Source organism: Watersipora subatra, chromosome 10 (assembly GCF_963576615.1).
Source record: "Watersipora subatra chromosome 10, tzWatSuba1.1, whole genome shotgun sequence".
Taxonomy (NCBI): domain Eukaryota; kingdom Metazoa; phylum Bryozoa; class Gymnolaemata; order Cheilostomatida; family Watersiporidae; genus Watersipora; species Watersipora subatra.
The window spans coordinates 50,916,653-50,938,336 of record NC_088717.1 but is presented as its reverse complement, the minus strand read 5'-3'; the positions used below and the strand labels follow the sequence as shown (position 1 = coordinate 50,938,336).

General features: G+C 35.5%; 1 pseudogene; it reads right to left on the bottom strand.

Moving 5' to 3' along the window:
• Nucleotides 1-17: 17 nt before the first annotated feature.
• LOC137407407 (uncharacterized) lies at nucleotides 18-21,381 on the bottom strand (annotated as a pseudogene).
• Nucleotides 21,382-21,684: the final 303 nt, after the last annotated feature.

Sequence of the window (21,684 nt, the reverse complement as noted above, 5' to 3'; positions counted from 1 at the left end):
CTGTACTCGGCTACCCTCCAATGTGCAATATTTTGATAAATAAATCACCAGTATATTATCTAGCAAACTCTTTGTAAGAGTAATGAATAACCAAGTATTAAAATATTCATAATGTTCACATCAGATACCATAACATGTTAACTAATATAAATGTGGTATAAATTGCTCGGCATTTGTGCTGTTTTATGGAGTCACCGTTATAATTCATCGATTGCACATGTGTTCTAAATATTAAATCAGTGAGAGAATTTGTAAGTACAATCTCTCTTAGGCTGATTGAAACAACAAAAAGATTTTATGTAGCTTCCCCCTCGTGGAATGTTAAAAATAGAATGCTGACGGGAGTCTCAGTGGGTTGGCAAAAAGATTTGCATCTGTTCTCTTGTTCAACTTGTTTGAAGCTGTCAACTTCAAGGGATTATATGAGGTTCTCTGGAAGTCCTTGTAATTTCATATCAAGCATCATCTGACCAAATGCCTTACCCTGTATAGAGAAATCAGAATTACTAAACATAGCATTAGTCCAAAAAATTAATATATGTTCACATTCTCATTGGCTAACGATGACACAAATAAATAATGGCTCTATAAAAATACTAGCGGAGTGTCCGGAGTTGCACAGGTATTAAAATCATCTTATAAACAGTGACGTAGTTGCCTGCCACTCGCCATTAACCTGGCACATTGCCAATGGCTAATTTGAGTAAGCTAAACTTACTAATAAGATCCGTGAGAGCGAGCATAAAATGACATTACGACATATGAAGAGCAGTATGAGTATTTTCACCGACATATATTGCCCAATGAATCTCGCGTAACTTATTTGCCTGACGAACAGGTTTCGAGATCAAATCATCTGCAATACGGATTCTTCATTCCAAGATTTTAATAGCTGGGCAAACCGAAGTATACACAAACTTTAAGATTTATATATGTAGATTATATAAAAACTATATAGAGCTATGAATACTTGGCGTCTATGCATGCATCTCGATGTGGGACTACATCGCTTTGATGAAAGTCAATTGGCAGCCCATTGGCAATATTAAGATAAAACTTATCCTTTCAATAAACAAGAGAAACTCGAGCACTTGTAGCAATCTTCAAATTATATCAGTTTGATGAAGCTGAGTGTGAGTCTCTGTAGAAGAGATCGTGCTGTTGATCACCAGATGATTTACTAGAAATGTAACCTCTTTGTGAATATACCATAAAACCTCTAATTGAATGCCATGGCGCTCCATTTTTCAACCCCTCTTCTGTAGTGACAGTCAATTGGAGGCGGCGTTCAAATAGAGGCTGGCGGTGTATTGATCAAATGGCTCGTCAAAATATTGGGAAGACAAATTTAGCCCTTCTATGGGGAAGCGAATGTCACCTATATTTTGCCCTCCTTTTCCGGTGGAGCGATATTAAACCTTTTGGATGTAATAAATCTGCTAACTTACCTCCAACTTGTCAAAGATCTTTTACTAAATATGCATTGAGAAGCCGAGAAATATCTCTACCAGTTGATATCTATTGCTTGCAATTAACCTGTGATGATATTATAGCCTGGGTCCTGTTTTGCAATTTGTTAGAGCTTGCAATATTTAATTCATTCTAAATTAGAAAACATATTTGTCCCACGACCAAACACGAGCGAAGCGATTGTTTGGGAGATTTATGATAAATGCATATGTGCACACAACACCTGAAAAATGATCCATTAGTACCCTTGTACTGTCAAACCTTGTACCGAAATCTCATCAAAAAATTTGAAAATTTTTGTGTAGAGTCATTTAAGTATAATAATGATACAAAACACATATAAACCTATTTAAATATGTTACCAAGTCTTTGAAAAGTGTTTGCAATATCCTAAAACTAACCCATCTGATCGGATTATACATAAATAGACAGATTAATTTGGCCTAAAATCAAAATAAAAACTTGACAAGCCTATTTTAATCAAAATTAAGACCGGCCAACGAAACGCCGATAAGGCCGTGTGACAGAGAGTAGAACCATTAAGCCGTGCGCATTTCACAAGAAAAAACGTGCACATTTCACCAGTCTATGACATTGTCCAATTGCTGAAGGTTTTATGTAATTAACGTAGAAGTATTGAAAAGTAATCGTTTCTTTTTTGCCGATTCTACTGGACTCTAACATTTTGGACACTTATAATGTGTACTTTGGTATTCCAACTGATGTCCAAAGCAGTGAAAGTAAAAGAAATGATGATATTTTTCTAACGATTCTAACAATATTTAATTATAAGAATAATTATTCGGTTTTACAGGATTATCATAAGATTTAATTAGAAGAATAACCATTCAAATTTACAAGATTGAAGTATATAGTGACTGATGGTGTGCAATATGTTACTGTTATTATTTTTCTAAAGATGTTGTTGATGATACTGCAGCGGTGCCCAATATCGCGATACCCAATATCGCGGTACTGCCAAGCCGTTTTTAATATCTGCAAAATGAAGTAATAGGCCTACATTTTTTTATAGATATACATCTATTTTTATGACAACCAGCTAAAAACTGTTAGATTTTTAAATTCAGCATAATTTTTTAGATATAAATACAGAAATCTAGATAAATATCACAACTTCTTGATATTGGTTGCTATGACCAATGACAGACAGCCCTCCCCCCCCCCCCAGCCTGTGTATATTACACAGCAACTTGCCATTTTACTTCTAATATTGCATTTCTCCTGTTGCAGGGAAGAGATATGAACATATAATCTTTTCCTTTCATTATTGCTGTTTGTTGTACATAATAACACCCAGTACATTACAGCTAGCATTGCAGCTACCATTGCAGTTCTCCTATTGCACTGCAGTGCCATTTGACTGCTGATATTGCATTTCTCAACCGGCAGTACCCTTTCTTTTTCCATTATCACTTTGGTCGTGGGCTGTATGACAGGGGAATTTCTAGGTTATATAATGATAATCTATCAAATGCTACACATATGTACTGACGAACGAGTGGCATAAACAAACCATAATTATATTACATGCAAGTACAAAAATTAACATTTTAAAAACAAAAATATTTGCATTATTTGCTAGGATAGCTGCGTTCTGATTGTTGTGTTCGATGGAACAAACATATTGTGGTTTTCCAATACCTTCTACGATATCTTCTGACCTCAACTCTTTTTCTGCACTGCTAAACTAGTCGATATTAGCGTTCAAACAACTTTTGACAGAGCAAAACTGTTACGCGTTGCATTTAGTACAAATGTAACATGTAAAAGCTTGTTCGCTAAACGTAACCTTTGGTCCAAAACTTGCAAACCGTTTTTTATATATGTACTTCAAAGTATTAGGACCGCATTAAACAAGGAGCTACTATTAGCCTGCAACAGTTAGTACCGGTGTTTATTTTTATGTTAATGCTTTCAAAGTTTTAACGAAACTAAGCAAAAGGTTTGGGAGTCGGACGACGAGAAAGCTGATTAATGTAAAACACTCATTATTGATACGATTTTGTGGACACTTTTCTACTGATCACTTGGTATTATGGGTTCATAACAATCAAAGATAGTCACAGTGGCAGTCAAATGGAGGTGGTGTTTTAATAGAGGGTGGCGCTTTATTTTTTAAACCTTCTCTCATAGTGGCGTCAAATAGAGGTGGCGTTCAAATAGAGGTGGCGTTCAAATAGAGGTGGCGTTCAATTAAAGGTTTTACAGTACTTGCTAAAATATCAAGCGATAAAATTAACAAATAGAAAACATCTTTCTTACCTGTGGATCTGACCTTAAAGAAGCTATACCGCCTCCTCCTAAAGAATTCTTCAAGACAAAGTTGAGTGCATCAGTTCCAGGTAGGACATATCTAAAAAGTGTGAGGTGAGGAAGGTTGCAATGCAGATTCCATTCCATAGCCGACCAAATGCCTGCTGATAAATGGGGAGCACTGCTTAATCTGGTGCCAGAGACTACAAGTTTTGCTAGCAAAAAACCTTATTGTAAATTATGAAGTAGTATGTTAATAACTTTCTATAAATTGTTCACAGCTAGCGCTATAAAAAATGGTTCTCTCTTATAGATAATAGCCTAATGCACAACCCCTATCACTTTGAGTCATTATATTATCTGAAACCATAGTTGCAATAAACCTCGGGAGCTGAGCTGTCTTTACTATTTTAACTAAAGAGACAATTTGTACTTTTCCATGCACCACATAAAAACATAAATTAAGTATCAGCTTTGTTTCTACGGTTGAAAATTCTGATATAGTTATTCTAGATTGAAAACTGATAGGAGAAATGTAAACTGCAATATCATTTATGGTAATATACATGAAGAGCCAGAGCACTTTTTACTCATCTCACCGATGTCAATAAAAATAACTCTGTTTGGAATATACAGTTTAAAGATGAACTTGCATCAAATTTGTAGTGAATTTTATCAGAAAGCATCGATATTTTTCTATCAATTGTGTTTGTTTTTGATGTTTGAGGTGATCTGATCGTTAAAATGTTTCAAGATTAAAATTGATCAAACTTGTTCGTGATGAAAAAGCACAGATCAAGAGAAAGTGCGATTATGACCTCTATAGTTGTAAAGAGATAGACAAAATAGAGACATGTAGCGCTTTAACTTGAACGCAATAGTCGATATTATCTATCGCAATAATAACAACTAGTGACGCCATTTCGAACGTATTTCTTTGTGAGTGATTTAATCGTGATCACGTTTTATCAACTTTAATCCAGAAACTTTTTAGCAATCAGATAACCTCAAACATCAAAAACTATTGCAAATGATACGAAAGTACCGATACCCTCTGATAAAATCTACAAAGATTTTGTGTAAATTTATTTTTTACTTGCAGCATTATCTCAAAGCACAAGGTTTTGCTTGGGCTATCAGGTGTTAGCATGCCTAATAGCCATGTTTCTTAACTAATTCCAATGTGTAGTAAGGCAATCAACATATCGAACCTACCGAGTAACATCTGACTCGTCATCAAACACATGTCTGAAATATTCTGCGACTTTCTCTGCCGTGAGATGTTTCAGTAAAACAGGGAAGATTTCTGGACTTCTGCTAATCACTCCAATATTGCAATGATTTCCTTTGTCTCCAGACCTCGTGTAGCACAGCTCACCAATGCTAGAACATTTCGAAATTATTGTGAGAAAGTGAAGTTCTAGTGAATTGTACCAGAAGTTGCCCGGCCTTGTCTAGAGATACTAGTCAAGCAAAAGGGTGTACAGGCATTCGCTAAACATGTTACTAGTCTACCGTAATTATTTCAGAATAAGATGAATGCGTGTATAGGTTGCACCAACATAAACTAGTCACTTTTGGTACGATTAGTAGCTTTTCATGTCAAATATTATTTGACATGAAAAGCTACAAAATGTTTTTAACAAGGTTTATTATTGCAGTCACATAGCGCCAATCTTGAACAAGTTTTTCTGTGATGATATATTTGTGCTCTGCAGCTCTGTTTCCATATCCCTCTGCAAATTCTACAACTTTCCGTTTAAAGTTTAAAAACAGCATCGTAACATGAATGATTTTCTTCAAATGCCATAACACTAAACAAATTTTGCAAATAAAAAGTCTGTTGTTGAAACTTTTTAATAACGTCTAACTGATATTTTGGTACAAGAAAATGTGACTTATACTCGAACAAATGCGCTATGCAGCTTTCACTGCAACTATAACAAGACTGATGTTTAACAACACAAAACTTTAGCACTTCTAGTAAGTGTGGGTGTAGATTTACTTGTGGCAAGTTTAACATATCAGTTCCAGAGTAAAACATGACAGTTTACATTACAATCAGACACAAAGTTAATCAACTGATATTTGCTCTGTATGTTGAGACCATTATATGTTAAAACTTTGTATGTTAAAACACACCTTTACTATAGTAAAGCAGTGTCTGTCTGTCTGTCCACAGCTACGCTAAGAGCACTAGAAAAAAAGTTGCTTTACAAGAGACTTGAACTCGGATACTCCGATTTACAGTCCAGCGGTCAGACCACAACACCAATCGGCCGCCTCTACACTTCAAGAATTATGCATTTATTGATTACTCCTTTTGATCTCTGACAGTGCACCTGACTGCCAGGCATAATCATAAAATAATACAGTTAGTTTTTTTTAACTTCAAAAACAATGATAAGTACTTCAAGTGAGTACATATAACAAATTAATTGCATAAAACTATTTAAGACTACATTTTAAAATATATATAAAAATATATAAAATAAAAAATAAAGTATATATCAAAAACTAATAAACTAATAGTCAAGAAAATGAGGTTTTTATTGTTACTTTGCCACAGAACAGACAGAAAAGAAAGTGTAAGCTCAGTATTGCAATAAATTCGAAGGTATTGTACCAATAATAAAAATATCTAATGTGACTTACTCAACTCACACAAGTTTAAAAAACTTTTCATATTTATTATTTTTCTACTTTTTTTATTTGTTTGAGTTTTCTGTGAGCAATACCTGTAGGTGGCTGGGCCTGCCAATGCCCCATAATCCTTCATGTCAGTGTTAGAATCTTGAGCAATGTCACCATATTGGTGCTTATGATTAGATGCTTTGTGGGTGGCAATTTTCTGACCGTTCATACTTATCTCCACCTGTAAGAAGATACCGAAATACTGTAATAGAATAGAATAAACTGTCATGAAATATATAATATCCATCAGGATAATATTTAACAGAATAATGCCACGGAAATGCTCATCTGATTGCTGACCAAGGGCCCTACCTCTATTTTCTCTTTGGGGAACAGATAAGAGTATAAAGAGAAGACAGGAGATCTACAATAATAACAGTAACAACAAATTAAAATAGAACGACAAGAATTAGAGACGCTTTTATTAATGATTAGGAGAAAGAAGAGTAAGTGTAGATCATCAACTTACACCTTGGGTCGTCCTCCCACGATCGCTGTCAATCCCGGAGCTACAATGCAAATGCATTACATGATATAATGAGCAACCAAAATAAACTGAAGCAATAATATGCAGTGCATTGAATAGGACAGCTTTTCACATCTAAAAAGCAAAATTCAATCTTTAAAATATATTACAATATAAAACATATACAGTACATGTATGATATAAAATGAAACATAACATGATCAGCAAAGTCTATTTATGCAGTTTATATATACATGTATATGGATTAAAGAGAAAATGACATGCAATGTCACCTGTGTTTAAATGTCACTTCTTTTTCAAGGCCACTTGTGTTCATACAGGTAATAAAACTGTTGAATCTCTACATATGATTACCTATCATAAAATTTTTAGGACTAGATAAAATTTGAGCAAATAATTTTTGACAAATAAGTTCGGACTTCACTTAGTTGAAGTTAGAGGTAGTGTTTATACAAGGGTCACCATGAAATAATTCAGGTGTAGGAAATGATGAAACAAATTAAACGAATTACGGTGTTTTCATGGGAATATTTTCTGCAACATGGGAGGCAGCATTTGAACCAGATCAACGAATGAATTAGACTTGTATTTTTGATTTGACTGTGCTGTTAACAAGATTGTTAATATCACTACTTCGGTCTTCGTTAAAACCCGAAGTGTTTGTCATAAACTAGTGCTACGAGAAGTTTTATATTGAGCTTTTTATTGGCCTTTCAATTCACATGAGAACATCACGTGACAAAACAATAACCAAATGTAACGACAACGTCAGAGAAATAAACTGATTCCAATCTACGGTGGCTTTTCGTTTTTTAGGTTTTAAGAGCTTATAATCACATTTCCAAATATTTGGCACCTACAACACAACAGAGTAAGACATGGTAAATCCGTTGATACCAAATAACTGTAATGTGAATGTTGTTGCAAGTCAACCTTTATGCTGAAAATAGATGCCGAAGTGTGAAATTATGTGCAAGATTTATCGATTGGTGCAGGTGTAAGAGTGTCGCTCTACCAATCTCAATGTCATTGAAAGATATCTTTTATCCTAACACTGACCAGCATTTAACTTTATTGTAGACGTATAAAATATTTGTTATTAGTTTTCCTTTGCAGAATAGACCTTGCTGTCTAGAAAAAATAAACAAATCATTTTGAATGGATTTTGAAAATATGCTTAACTTATTGTAAAATTCCCGCAACCATGAACCTTAAACAAGTAAAAGTAATAAGAAAAAGGAGAAAAGGTGCAGCCAACAAATTAAAAAGTTATATCTAGTTTTTTTTGTACTGTCAAAAGGGCGAGTTTGAAAAGATCTTGGAATGGACTAAGCTATTCACATGTATTTTACTATTTGTATAACGTAAAAGTTCTTGGAACAGATAGTTACGTCGTAGGCACGTCTACTGTAACCTAAATGTGTAGCTGATGACCTACCCATGCCTGTACCAGCCGGCGCGATCTCTTTAGACAAAAGCTCCAACACCTTTTTGTTCGCATGAGTAGCAGCAAGCCATAGAACTGCCTCTCGATTACTCTGTCAAACAAAACATTAGAGAGTGTCATGTCGAGTTATTAGTTGATAGATACATTTTACAAAGATTCATGAGTTATACATAACATAGTGAATACCATAGCCATCTCAGGGTTGGCATGAGGGCCGTACGTCTGCTCTGAGCCCAAGACTTGGATGTTGTATTCAGTCAGTGGTTGTAATCCAAGAGTCTCCACTTCTCTCGATACTCTGTAGATAAGCAGTGGTGAACTGAGATGAATGGATATCTCATGCTAGTTTTAAAGCTACAACAACTTCATCATGGGAAAACTAGAACCTGCTATTAAATTATGAACTATAGAAGTTCCTTTGCAGCATTCATACAACTAGTTTATAAATACATTCAAATGATGTATCTAAACAGGTGATCTTTAGAAATACATTCACCTGATGTATGTAAACATGTGATCTCTAGAAATACATCCACCTGATGTATCTAAACAGGTAATTTCTAGAAATACATCCACCTGATGTATCTAAACAGGTGATCTCTAGAAATACATCTACCTGATGAATCTAAACAGGTGATTTCTAGAAATACATCCACCTGATGAATCTAAACAGGTGATCTCTAGAAATACATCCACCTGATGAATCTAAACAGGTGATCTCTAGAAATACATTCACATGATGAATCTAAACAGGTGATCTCTAAAAATACATCCACCTGATGTATCTAAACAGGTAATTTCTAGAAATACATCCACCTGATGTATCTAAACAGGTAATCTCTAGAAATACATCCACCTGATGAATCTAAACAGGTGATCTCTAGAAATACATTCAAATGATGTATCTAAACAGGTGATCTTTAGAAATACATTCACCTGATGTATGTAAACATGTGATCTCTAGAAATACATCCACCTGATGAATCTAAACAGGTGATCTCTAGAAATACATTCACCTGATGAATCTAAACAGGTGATCTCTAGAAATACATCCACCTGATGTATCTAAACAGGTTATCTCCGGAAATGTACATATACATTCATATGATTCATCTGTAGAGATAATCTGCAAATATAATCTTTTGGTGATCTTCTCTAAGTGTTTGATAGAAAGACAAGCTGAGATACCAGAAAAAGACTCAGTACTTTGTTTTGACCAATCAAAGGAAAGAATAAGTTCCGGAAAACAACATTTCATTTTTAGATGATGATGAAGATCTAACCTTTTCAAGATGGCCTCCGCAGTTTTGCGAGCTTTCTCTGCACTTTTTGGGCCTCCGACCACGGCGACGCCGGTCAGTCTGAAGCCACTCTCATATGTTGAGCAAACCTGGACATAGACATACACGCATAAGCAGAGGGCATAGTCCCTAATCAATAACCACTTCCCTAAGTCAGTGGAGAAAGGCTGAGCAGTCCGACAGACAAAGGAGTGAAAGGAAATGCATGTATAGTTTGTTAGACTTTGACCAAAATCATAAGATAACTGGGTTGGCTTCCGCAGTAGATAAGTTCCCATAGATGTGTAAACACTACAAAAACTGCATTACTTAAAGAAATATTCTTAGAGCAAAGTGAAGCAGACTAAAATTTTCCATCAAACATGGCTAATTCTAACAAACTTTTTTATCATACATTTACATCAAGTTTGAAGTTTGTTACAATATATACTAGAAATTCCACTGTCATACAGCCCACGACCAAAGAGATATTGGAAAAAAAGAAAGGGTACTGATGGTTGAGAAATGCAATATTAGCAGTCAAATGGCACTGCAGTGCAATAGGATAACTGCAACGGTAGCTGTAATGCACTGGGTGTGGGTGTTATTATATACAACAAATAGCAATAATGAAAGGAAATGATTATATGTTTATATCTCTCCCCCTGCAATAGGAGAAATGCAATATTGGCCAATATTAGAAGTAAAATGCACTGATATTATTAGAATAACCAATATTATTAATATAGTAATAATATAAAACCAATGCATAATTTTGTTTACATTTCAAAACGTCATAGCTAGCAATATCATGAAGTTGTGATATTTATATAGATTTTTACAAAATCTGTACTACGTAGTCATTGTTCTGTAGTCATCCAAACTTATAATTAAATATTGTAATAATCTCATAAGAATCGTTAGAAAAAATATCATCGTCATTTCTTTTACTTACACTGCGTTGGACATCAGTTAGAATACCAAAGTACTCAAAAGTTTCCAAAATGTCAGTTACTTTAAAATCGGCAAAAAGGAAACGATTTCTGTACTCCTACATTAATTACAGAAACATTCGGCAATTCGACAATGCTATAGACTGGTGAAATGTGCACGTTATTTTTTCATGAAATGCGCACAACTTAATGATTCTATTCTCCCTCGCTCGGCATTTCAATTTCCGGTCTTAACTTTTATTAAACCAAGCTTTTCAAGCGTTTTGTGACGATTTTTGGCCAAATTAATCTGTCTATTTGTGTATACTCCGATCAGATGGGTATGTTTTAAGAATATGACGACACTTCTCAAAGACTTGGTAACATATTTAAATAGGCTTATATGTGTTTTGTATCGTTATTATACTTAAACGACTCTACAAAACGATGGTTAATTTTGTTAATGAGATTTCGAGACAAGGGTTCGTCTCATTGTTGATGAATAATTTTCGTAAGTTGTGTGCCCATGCATTTATCATAAAAACTCTCAAACTTCGCTCCAGCTCGTTTTGTCGTGGGATAACGTTATTGTTTTATTAAAAAAACATTGGCTATGTCAATCTGCCAACTGCACGTAAAGTTAAACAAAAGGCTAGTCAGTCATCAGAGAAGTGTGGCAATCTGGTCATCTGACCACCAAAAATCAATAAGTAAACATGATAATCACTGAGCTGTTAGGCTACTTTAAGCTAGTAAAACAAGCAGCGAGTGAAAAGTCGAGCAATGTGTTTAGGCAGGCAATCAATATTCTGACTAGCAGTGATTTTACTATTATAATAATCAATGTTACCTAGCAGCGAGTTGGAAGGTTGAAATGGAGGAAAAAGGAAACATATCAGCAGCAAAGCATTCAACTTAATCCCAGATTAATAGCTGCCAACAGATAACAACAGATAACAACAGATAACAAATGGTCGTCGTGATACGCAAAGGTTATTCAACAACAAATTTTCTGGAAGCCGCACGGAACTCAATTTCCATGGAAACTGAGTTTACTAATGCACTTCTATTATTAGTAAATACCATACCAACAGTTGAATAGATGGGTATTGAACTTCCCCACAGTAACAACAACAACATTAATACACCCCTAGGGTGTAAGAGTAAAAAAGGTCAGGTTTTTCTGTTGAACTTCGTGTTGACAGCTATAATAATTGTTAGATACGAAGTAGCTTGTCTTTTGAAATATTTCTAGCAGAAATTGGCGGCAAGGATTATGTCAAAAAAACTCTTACATATTTTGAAAAGGTAACTTTTAATATTTTCAATAAGCACATACAAATGTGCTAAAGGTCAATGCATATCATCAATGATATACAGCCCCCAAGGATAGGCGACAGCTATCATATGGGCGGGCTTTAATGATCATGCTCTGTTAGGATTGTGCTAGCCTGAGTTTCAGAGCTAACACAATTTCCTGTGACCGGACGCGTTGCCTTGTTAGGTTTTGGAAAACACGACCACTGCTATCGTGTCATTAGCTCATTCAGTCAGTAGGCCGCGCAATTCACAATAGCAAACCTTGAATTTCTACAATGTAGGGGTAACACCCAACTAAAGAAATGGATCCATGGAAGATAAAACATTTCAAATGATCTACTTTTACTACCCTAGGACACTTAAGTATTCGCGGCATCTAACTTTCGCGTTTTCGCGGAGTCATCATCACGCGAAAAATTCATGCGCGAAACTAAACTATCATAACGAACTAGCGAAAATTCGAAATTAAATAGCTATGTTCTACACAGGCCTGTATTCACTGGTTGCAAGTTGGGGGGCTAATGTTAGACGACTAGTTATGAACATCTGGGGTGTGGAGAAGGAGGGGGGGTGCTGTAAGCTCCCAACAGGTTTCTCTTATGTAGGGCCTCAGCCGGGCCTCTCACGTGAAGTTTTTTAAAAAAATTTATTGGTAAGTATCAACATTTTTCTATTTTTTGAGATTTGCTTTGTTTTAGCTGATGTGACTGACAAAACGTTTTAAAATTAAAACAGGCAAAACTTGTATGCAGTTAAAAAGCTCAGAAAGAAGACATCTTTTTCTTTTAAGCGTTTTAACAAAGATCATTTTTGCCGATTTTATTTCAAGTTCATTAAGTAGGATATGGGCAAGCAGATGTTTGCTAAAACTTGATATTTTGCAAACCTTTATAAAAGTCGTTAACAAGAATATTTTGCCGCTGATGAAGATAATAATGACGCCTAAGAACTACTAAAAATTGATGTTTGTATCTATGGCTTCGAATAAAGTGATATTCTACAGTGATAAAAACCTTTCTATAGCCGTTGGACTATGAAATTCCTAAGAAGTTGGGGCGTCTTAGCCGGCCAGCTGTCCAAGGGAATACGGCCCTGTAGTTCATTGATATCCACAACAAAATCGTGATATTAGAAATGCAGATAATTTTGTGTGTGATTGAGCTCATTGGGAAATTTCTAGTAAATTCGTTAATGCACCGAATGAGCAGCATGGCAAAGCAAATTAAGATAACAAGTTTTTTTGGAAAAGCCAAGACAAACGAAGAAGATGATGATATCAGTTTAGTCACCGAATTTGTAACTGATGAGGATGAAAGTCTGGTAGGTGAAGTCATACAATTAAATAATACTTATTGTAGTGATGAATTTTACTGCCAACCAAAAACGATAACAACCCTCACCAGGTCCAACCATGTTATACAGTTCTGGTTGTGATGTTGGTTGTTATCTATTTTCTTTTTTATGAGACATGTACTGTATTTGATTTTTTTTAAATTTGAAATATTGTGAACTCAAAACGTGCCATGGCCATCGCTTGCTATAAATACTTGAGATCTAATATTGGTACCATATCGGTCACGACGGAAAGGACCGAGTCGTCATTGATAGTCCAAGAAACAAATGGCAGCAAGCGATCACGTTGAATTATCGATTTCTGCCATACATTTATACCTGCGGGCTACAAATACAAACTAGTCGCAAATATAAAAGCTTTTTTTACTAGAGGACCGGACTTGAGGAATCTAATTTGTTTGTTCCTCTGTATTTATTTTCACATCACTATATTTTCGCACTCATCAGAGCTGCGAAATTAAGTTGCAGCGAAATTTTACTCTGTGTGCTACTCACGAAACTAAATACTAGCGAAATATAAGTGTCCTAGGGTAATTTTGAAATTGGTAGGTGTCGTAGTATATGCTTAATATAATTTACCCAAAATCACCTGAACAACGGCCTTTTTTTCCTAGTTTTTGATTAATATTTTGCCACCCCTGATATAAAATGACAAAGTGTTTCATCATTGTCGCATTGTTTTACCTGGCCAATAAGATGGGACAGGAGGCAAAGCTGTGCAGTGTAGTTTTCATACTCAAAATCTAAATATAAAACCGAATTTGGGCTATTTTACGATTGCAACTATTAATATCGTGAATGCTTGTGAATGGCAACTGACTGATCATAACGGTGACAATATTGGGCAACTATATTTATTTGACAACAAAATGAAACCAACAGATCAGTAAAATAACCACTATTGTTCATAATATTTGTAAATTGACAAATAGACTTATTCAGCATATTTGTTTGTTCGGGTGCCGTGTTCGGGTTCATCCCAACAGAGCTTGATCATTAAGCCCGCCCACATGATGCCCGTCGCCTATCCTTGTGGGGCTGTATATCATTGATATCATGCACATTGTTGGCTCGAATATATTAATCCAAACTAGATGGAACCTTTTCTATCACCCAATAGGGTTTGATACAGTCAGAGTCTCTCATAGTTTTTAATAAATAGAAAATATCTGTGAATCTAAACATTGATGAAGATAAATTCACAATGTTTGGTTGTGATGGCGAGTTGCAACATGTAACACAAGCTGTTGCATGTTTTAAATCAATAAAAGACTTTTTCCTGAATATCCAAATATGAGAGGGGAACTACAATATATTTCACAGTGTCACCAATTCCTGCACTTGCGATACAATTCTGTACTCGCTCGTAAATCACATTCTGATTAGCAATTACTAATTTACTTTTTACTCTACAATAAATATTGATTTATTTAACAGCAGGTTTATGACCTGCATTACGCTACCTTGTAGGTGTCTGTAGGTGGCCTTCCGCGAGCTCCTCTGACCAACACTTCATCAGCATCTGTAAAACACTTTTACAAGTTCATTTTTATATGTTTATCTCCCCTACTTATCTCGTGTTTTCTATAAAATACCTAATTAGTAATTACATAGTTGTACTACATTTTCTTCAAGTGACCTAGTTACTCCCAGCCCGATGATAACTGCGCTATTTACTTTAATACCACCAACTAGCCTAAACAAAGGTCCCCTCTGTGAGATTCTATTCAAAAGAACCTCTTGCAAAAGCACTAACTGTTTTACTAGGTGACTGGTTGCTATTTCTTCACCCTACTTCCGGACAAACAGCTAAAACTGTTAGCACCAAGCCTTTTACTTTAGCTGTAAGCCAACAGTGGGGAGACGATTCCTTCCTTGCAGTCAACAGATAGCCTACATATATAATATACATGAAATATTATATATATACATGTATATTATAATATTATATATGATTTAATATATATATATACATGTATATTAAATTTGGTAAGTGATAGTTAAGCGGTTTTGCATATGACGATTAGTTATGAATACTCAAATAGAGCAGAAGGATTCGGGTTCTCAACACAAGTATCACAATTCCTTTTACACAGGATAGCATAACATCTTGTTCATCACAGAGCCATATCCTAAGGCCAGATGACTGATGCAGAGCATTTTCATGCACTTACTATTTCCTTGTGTGATGGAAACATGAGTGAAGTCACAGTTCACATCTGGCAGAGTGTAATTTGCTGGGTCATGTATCTCGTACAAAAGCTGCTCCTTGACTGTGGCTGGAGAAACCAGGCCACCAGTTCCTGGAGGCTTCGTCAGGATGAATGTCCCATCAGATTCACAGTCAACTATTGGGAAACCTATATTATCCCTATCAAGGGAATAACTCGTGTAGCTTCGATGGTCACAAAAAGCTCTATAACTGGCACAAAATAACTCTATGCACTAACAATGCTATGGAATAGCTCTATGGGCTAACAATGCTATGGAATAGCTCTATGCACTAACAATGCTATGGAATAGCTCTATGGGCTAACAATGCTATGGAATAGCTCTATGGGCTAACAATGCTATGGAATAGCTCTATGGGCTAACAATGCTATGAAATACCTCTATGCGCTAACAATGCTATGAAAGAGCTCTATGCACTAACAATGCTATGGAATATCTCTATGTGCTAACAATGCTATAGAACAGCTCTATGCACCAAAAATGCTATGGAATACTTCTATGTGCCAACAATACTATGAGATAGCTCTATGCGCTAATGATCCTATTGAATACCTCTATAAGCTACAATGCTATGGAATACCTCTATGTGCTACAATGCTATGGAATAGCTCCATGTGCTAACAATACTATGGAAGAGCTCGCTGCACTATCCTCGTAAAGGTTTGAACGCTTGCTACATACTCACCAGCCATCAACAGACTCCCAATCAGTAAAAACTCCACCAGTAGATTGAGCACCACATTCAATTAGATGCCCAGCTAAGGAACCGCTGGCTAGAAGATCAAGATCTGTCTCCTTCCAATTATGTGCATAGATAAGAGGGCCAAGGGCTAGGGCACTGTCAGTACACCGGCCTGTAATCACAATATCAGCTCCTTCTTGCAGAGCCTTAGAGATGGGCATGGCACTAAAATATAAAGGAACAGAGGTTTCAGCTGGCAGTTTGTAATCTCATTCAATAATGTAATATACCAGCTAAACAAAAAAATTCACAAATTAAAGCATTAAGCATCACTTGAATTGGATGCTTTATTGGAGTTGTCTGCCCTTGTGTGACAACCTCTGAACGTATATGAATATTGACCATCTGATAGTTTATCACAGCAGTCATTGATGAAAGAACTGTTTTATAAAAAGCTTTACTCATAAGGAAAGTCTCTTAAGACAGATTCAAATAAACTGCAGTGACCCTTTTTAGCAATTTTACACAACGTATATTTTACAACACAATGGATTACTTTAGACTTGCGTTCTATAACAAGCTTTTATCAGTTTAAAGGTTAGAATGGTATAATGATCTCTCACAGTGCCCAGGACTGGCAAGCGTACTAGTATATTATAAGGTGAACTAAACAAACAATTATCAGCCGGTGATTGATTGCCTGCTACGTTTGGCTACTTTTACAAAACTAAGCTTTGGGTTAAGTGAACAATTATTATTAATTCTTAACTAATTAAAAATAATTAATTAAAATTAAATGATTAATATAGATTTTCTACGTATTGTTACACTTGTCAAATAACTAAGTGACACAACTCTCTCACACTCCACCCAGAAGAACTGAGTATTCACACAAAGTAGGCCTACTGTTAAGTCCTGTCTGTTTAACTTTACATCGTCTTCGGGCAAAGCGCAAACAAAGATGGTCTATCAAAAATTTTAGCTACACAAATGAGATTTGCAACTAGACATATAGACGGGAGGTCCTTCAGGAGTTAATATAGCAAACATGAACTTAGCAAATGTAGCTATTCTAATATTAACCTTTGAAAGGAACGCGTTTGGGCACAGACATAAATAGCAACTGGCATAGAAATTAGCAATCAGGCGTAGTCAGTGATTATATTATTTCAATGGCAGTGTGCGTCATCACTTATAAATAGCAAAAAAGTTGTAATAATTTGTGATGATAGGTAATAAACTCGATATTGAACAGCAGCAAATAGTGTTAATATTTATGTCATACATTATCATGATTAAAAACAAACTTTTTACAATAAATCAGTCTAGGAATATTTATCTAGGTAGAAACAACATAACATCGATAATGCTGGTAAGTCTATGAATATTGGTAAATAGCGTGCATTGTGTATAGTGAAAGTTACTTTGACTTTTTTTCGTGTCTTTTTAGTTTGTAAACTTTTGGTGCACTGCGTACATAATAATTTAGTCGAGTGTTTGTTGCTGCAGTCTCCACAGCGGTCGCCTTCATTTCCACTTTCCGTTCGACTTCATCAATCTCATATAATTACTACTTAATCTTTGGTAAAATATAGCCATATACCAAAAATTAAACCTCTAATATAATAAATACAGCTACTCTATTTAAACGAAATATTTAAGATATTTTACATTTATTGACCACAGAGAAAAAGGTGGTAACAAGACACCTCATTAAAATAAAAATATACCAAAGAAATGGTTTTTAATCAGGATTCAATAGAAGATTCAATAGATTCAATTGGATTCAATTTCAAAGTTCAAAAATGATGAACTGAGGAACAATGCTCACCCTAGATACGCTGTCATACTATTAGTCGTGTCTGGGAGTGGAGCCCCGGTGCTCATCTCTGTCACTCCTGCCATTTTAACCTCATCCATCTACAATACGACGCTTAGTTGCCACAGTTAAGGAATGTTAGGTTACACTACTCGAAATTCACTTTAGGAACTCAGGTTATGCTATACACACCTACCCTGTCCATGAGGTTGTCACCAGTTACTACTCCAATGTTCAACCCATCAGCTTTCTCTCCCAGAACTTGTTTCAGGGCAGCAGCACAACCAAGAGGATTAATTCCTCCTGAATTGGCTACAACTTTGATACCTATAAAAAAAGACATGCAAAGCACACGTTGCTGCTGGTCTTAGCAAGTATAGATGTCTATGAATTTGAAATTTTTGACATTTTCTGCTTCGACATGCAAAAATTAGCGCACTATTCTATGCTTATCAGAATAAAACTATGCATTAAAAACACTATACCACAAGACATCTCTGTATTAAACCACAAGTGTAATAAAAGGAGTTTTCTACTCTAGTGACACAAGCAGCCGAACTATTGCAATTAAAGTTGAGCTACCCAAAAGAATCCAAATAACAATCCAAAAACTTTCTAGAAGGCATTTTATGCTATTGTTAAAGGTTGACTTGCAACAAAATTCACATTACAGTTATTTGGTATCAAAAGATCCACCCTGTCTTACTCTGTTGTGTTGTAGGTGCCAAATATGTGGAAATGTGATTACAAGCTTTCAAAAGCTCAAAAACGAAAAGCCGCCGTAGATTGGAATCTTTTTATTTCGATGATGTAACCACGAAATTTGGTTATCGTCTTGTCACGTATGTTCTCACATGAATTGAAAGGCCAATAAAAAGCTCCATATAAAACTTATCGTAGCACTAGTTTATGACAAATACTTCGGGTTTTACTGAAGACCCCGTATCAAATATAGATGCTCGCTACTTTACAGTTTTGTTTCGGCTTGATCTAATCATCAAGTCGTAATCTGATCATGTGACCCAATATTTCGCAAATAATTTCTGCAGCACTTTTCGATTATCACAGGTGACCAACAGGCTCGTCATGATTATCAGACACTGATATGTACTCCTTCGAGCTAAGGTTAAAAAATTACACGAATTTTTACGGTAAGTTATAAGATATCAGTGCTAAAAGTGACAGCATTACAATGACGATAAAACAGATGCGTAAGAACAATAGACATGATTTTATTGAATGCGTGAAGTATATTTGTGAAAATATTTCGACGAATGAGGGTGCATGAAAGTGTAAACAGAAACCATCCTGCAACAACTACGTCCCATTTGAGCCATTTTGGAAAGAGAATCCAAACTACGGCGGTCTCGTGTGGCTGCGATTAACTGTTCGTTTTTTAGCTTTTAAGAGCTTGTAATCACATTCCCACATATTTTGCACCTACAACACAACAGAGTAAGACATGGTGAATCTTCTGATATCAAATAACTGTAATGTGAATTTTGTTGCAAGTCAACCTTAAAGGAAATATACATGTACAGCCAACAATAAAATTGCTGTCATTAGCCAATGAAGGTTTTATGATTATGAGAGTGAAGAGTCTGTACAATCGATAGTATTGTTTGTTGCAATGTTAAGTACGCATTACCTTTTGCTTTGGCAGCCATCAGCACTCGCGCTTGCTGTACAAAGTCCGGAACAAAACCAAAAGCCTGCAAGTAGACAATCATCTGATATTTATCACAAAAACAAAGCTATTAGCCTTATTTTTAATAAACTTTGTAAAGACTAAATTCAAACTGCTGAATCATAGGTTTGCTTGCTATTATCATGAAAACCAAACTTATAAATGTTAGCAAGTACTTTTCAAGGTTGTATTGTTAATATACCATAAAAGCTCTAATCGAATGCCAGCCTCTATTTGAATGCCACCTCCAATTGACTGCCGCTATAGAGGAAGGGTAGAAAAATACAGCACCATGGCATTCAATTAGAGGTTTTACAGTACTTACCGGATTCTTCTTCTGCGCGGCCACCAATAGAGACATTGTTATTTCTGACAAATAGTCCATCACTAAAAAGTCGAGCTTGCCTCTCTCCACTAGTTGGCGAGCTAAAAAAAAGCAATACATATCACAAGGGTACGACTCGAGTAGTACCCTTTTCAGTGGTCCAAGGTAAAGTGTAACTACCAAGAAATGAAATTCCCTAGGCATTCATATTGATGTTTATGCATTCATGTTTAATCATAGTTACTATGATTAAACATTCAAAAATCAGGCTTTACGCCGATGATGTCTTGCTTTACTGCAATATTAAAACAAAATGCGACAGCATAGAATTTCAAGATGGCCTTATTAGATTTAAAACATAGGCAGATAAATGGAAGATGCAGTTCAATCCTGTAAAATTACATGTTATAGTGCTTGAGCAAGATATGCTTGAAAATTACCACCTGTGTGGTCAACCTTTGATCTAGGTGGAAACTATAAAATATTTAAGTGTTAATTTCAGTGGGGATATTCCCTGGGATGTGCATATTGAAGCTGTGTAAAAAAGCATCTAAGAATCTTGGATTGATAAAACATGTACTATTTCAAATTTTTCCCAAAGTAAAGTATGAACCATACTTCACCTTAATATAAACTGTTACTGGAATAGGCAATGGAAACTTGGGATCAGTACAGGGTAAAGCACATACATATGCTTGAAAGAATTCAGTCGCAGGCTATCAGGCTTATTAAAGATGCAAAGACAAGAGATGTCTCAGTAAGGTAGGTAGCAAGAAAAGGGTTAATCCTAGATTAGCTAGAAGACCGGAAAACTAGTGCCCGTAGAAACTTGCTTCTGGAAAGTCTTAATGGTTATGATAAGTTCCCAAGTCTAAATGATTCATATGACCAAGTTTTTGAGACTGTTATACAAACCAGATCTGGTACAAAAGTCTTCACATGTAACACTGATAATTAGTTTTTTCAGTTTCGTACCACGCACCACTAGAGAACTTAGAATAAATTAACACCACTTTTGAAATTATGCATACAGCTTTTTCATGCCTTTCATGTTCCTACTACACTAAATGAATGTACTATGTTTTATTGTAAGACATTTTAATAAAGACCATCACGAAAATCTTCCCCTTCTCCATCAAAAGGAGTCTAGAGGATAAACCAAGAAAAAGAAGAGATTCCAAATTATCATCTTAGATAAAACTTCTTGTGTCACAGTCAAGGCATAACAACAATAGAAAAGGCATGCCTGAAACCGTAGTATCTCCAAAAAATCCTGACGAACATCCTATCCTTACGCTTTTATACCGGTTGAACGTTAAACAGTTGGTCTTCGCGCGTTGTAGATAGCGGATAGCAGAAGAAATCCTCCTTCCAAACATTTTGGCTGGCGCGGTAAGCATATCAGCAATGTTTCGATAGGTAATATATTTTAATAAAACAGTTTGTATGCACGCTGGTATGTCTCAACTAATGTACCTTAGACTGACATCGAGACTTGAAAATAGACTAGCACCCGTATTATTATCAACATCGCAACATCAAACGTCTGACAATAACTCTACGGCCGCTAATTAATCTGATCGAGCATACAACTCCAATGATAATGAATGTACGGCGAGCCAAACTCAAACCTGGCAGATTAATCAGTTTTAACATGAACACCTATTAACTAACATACGAAG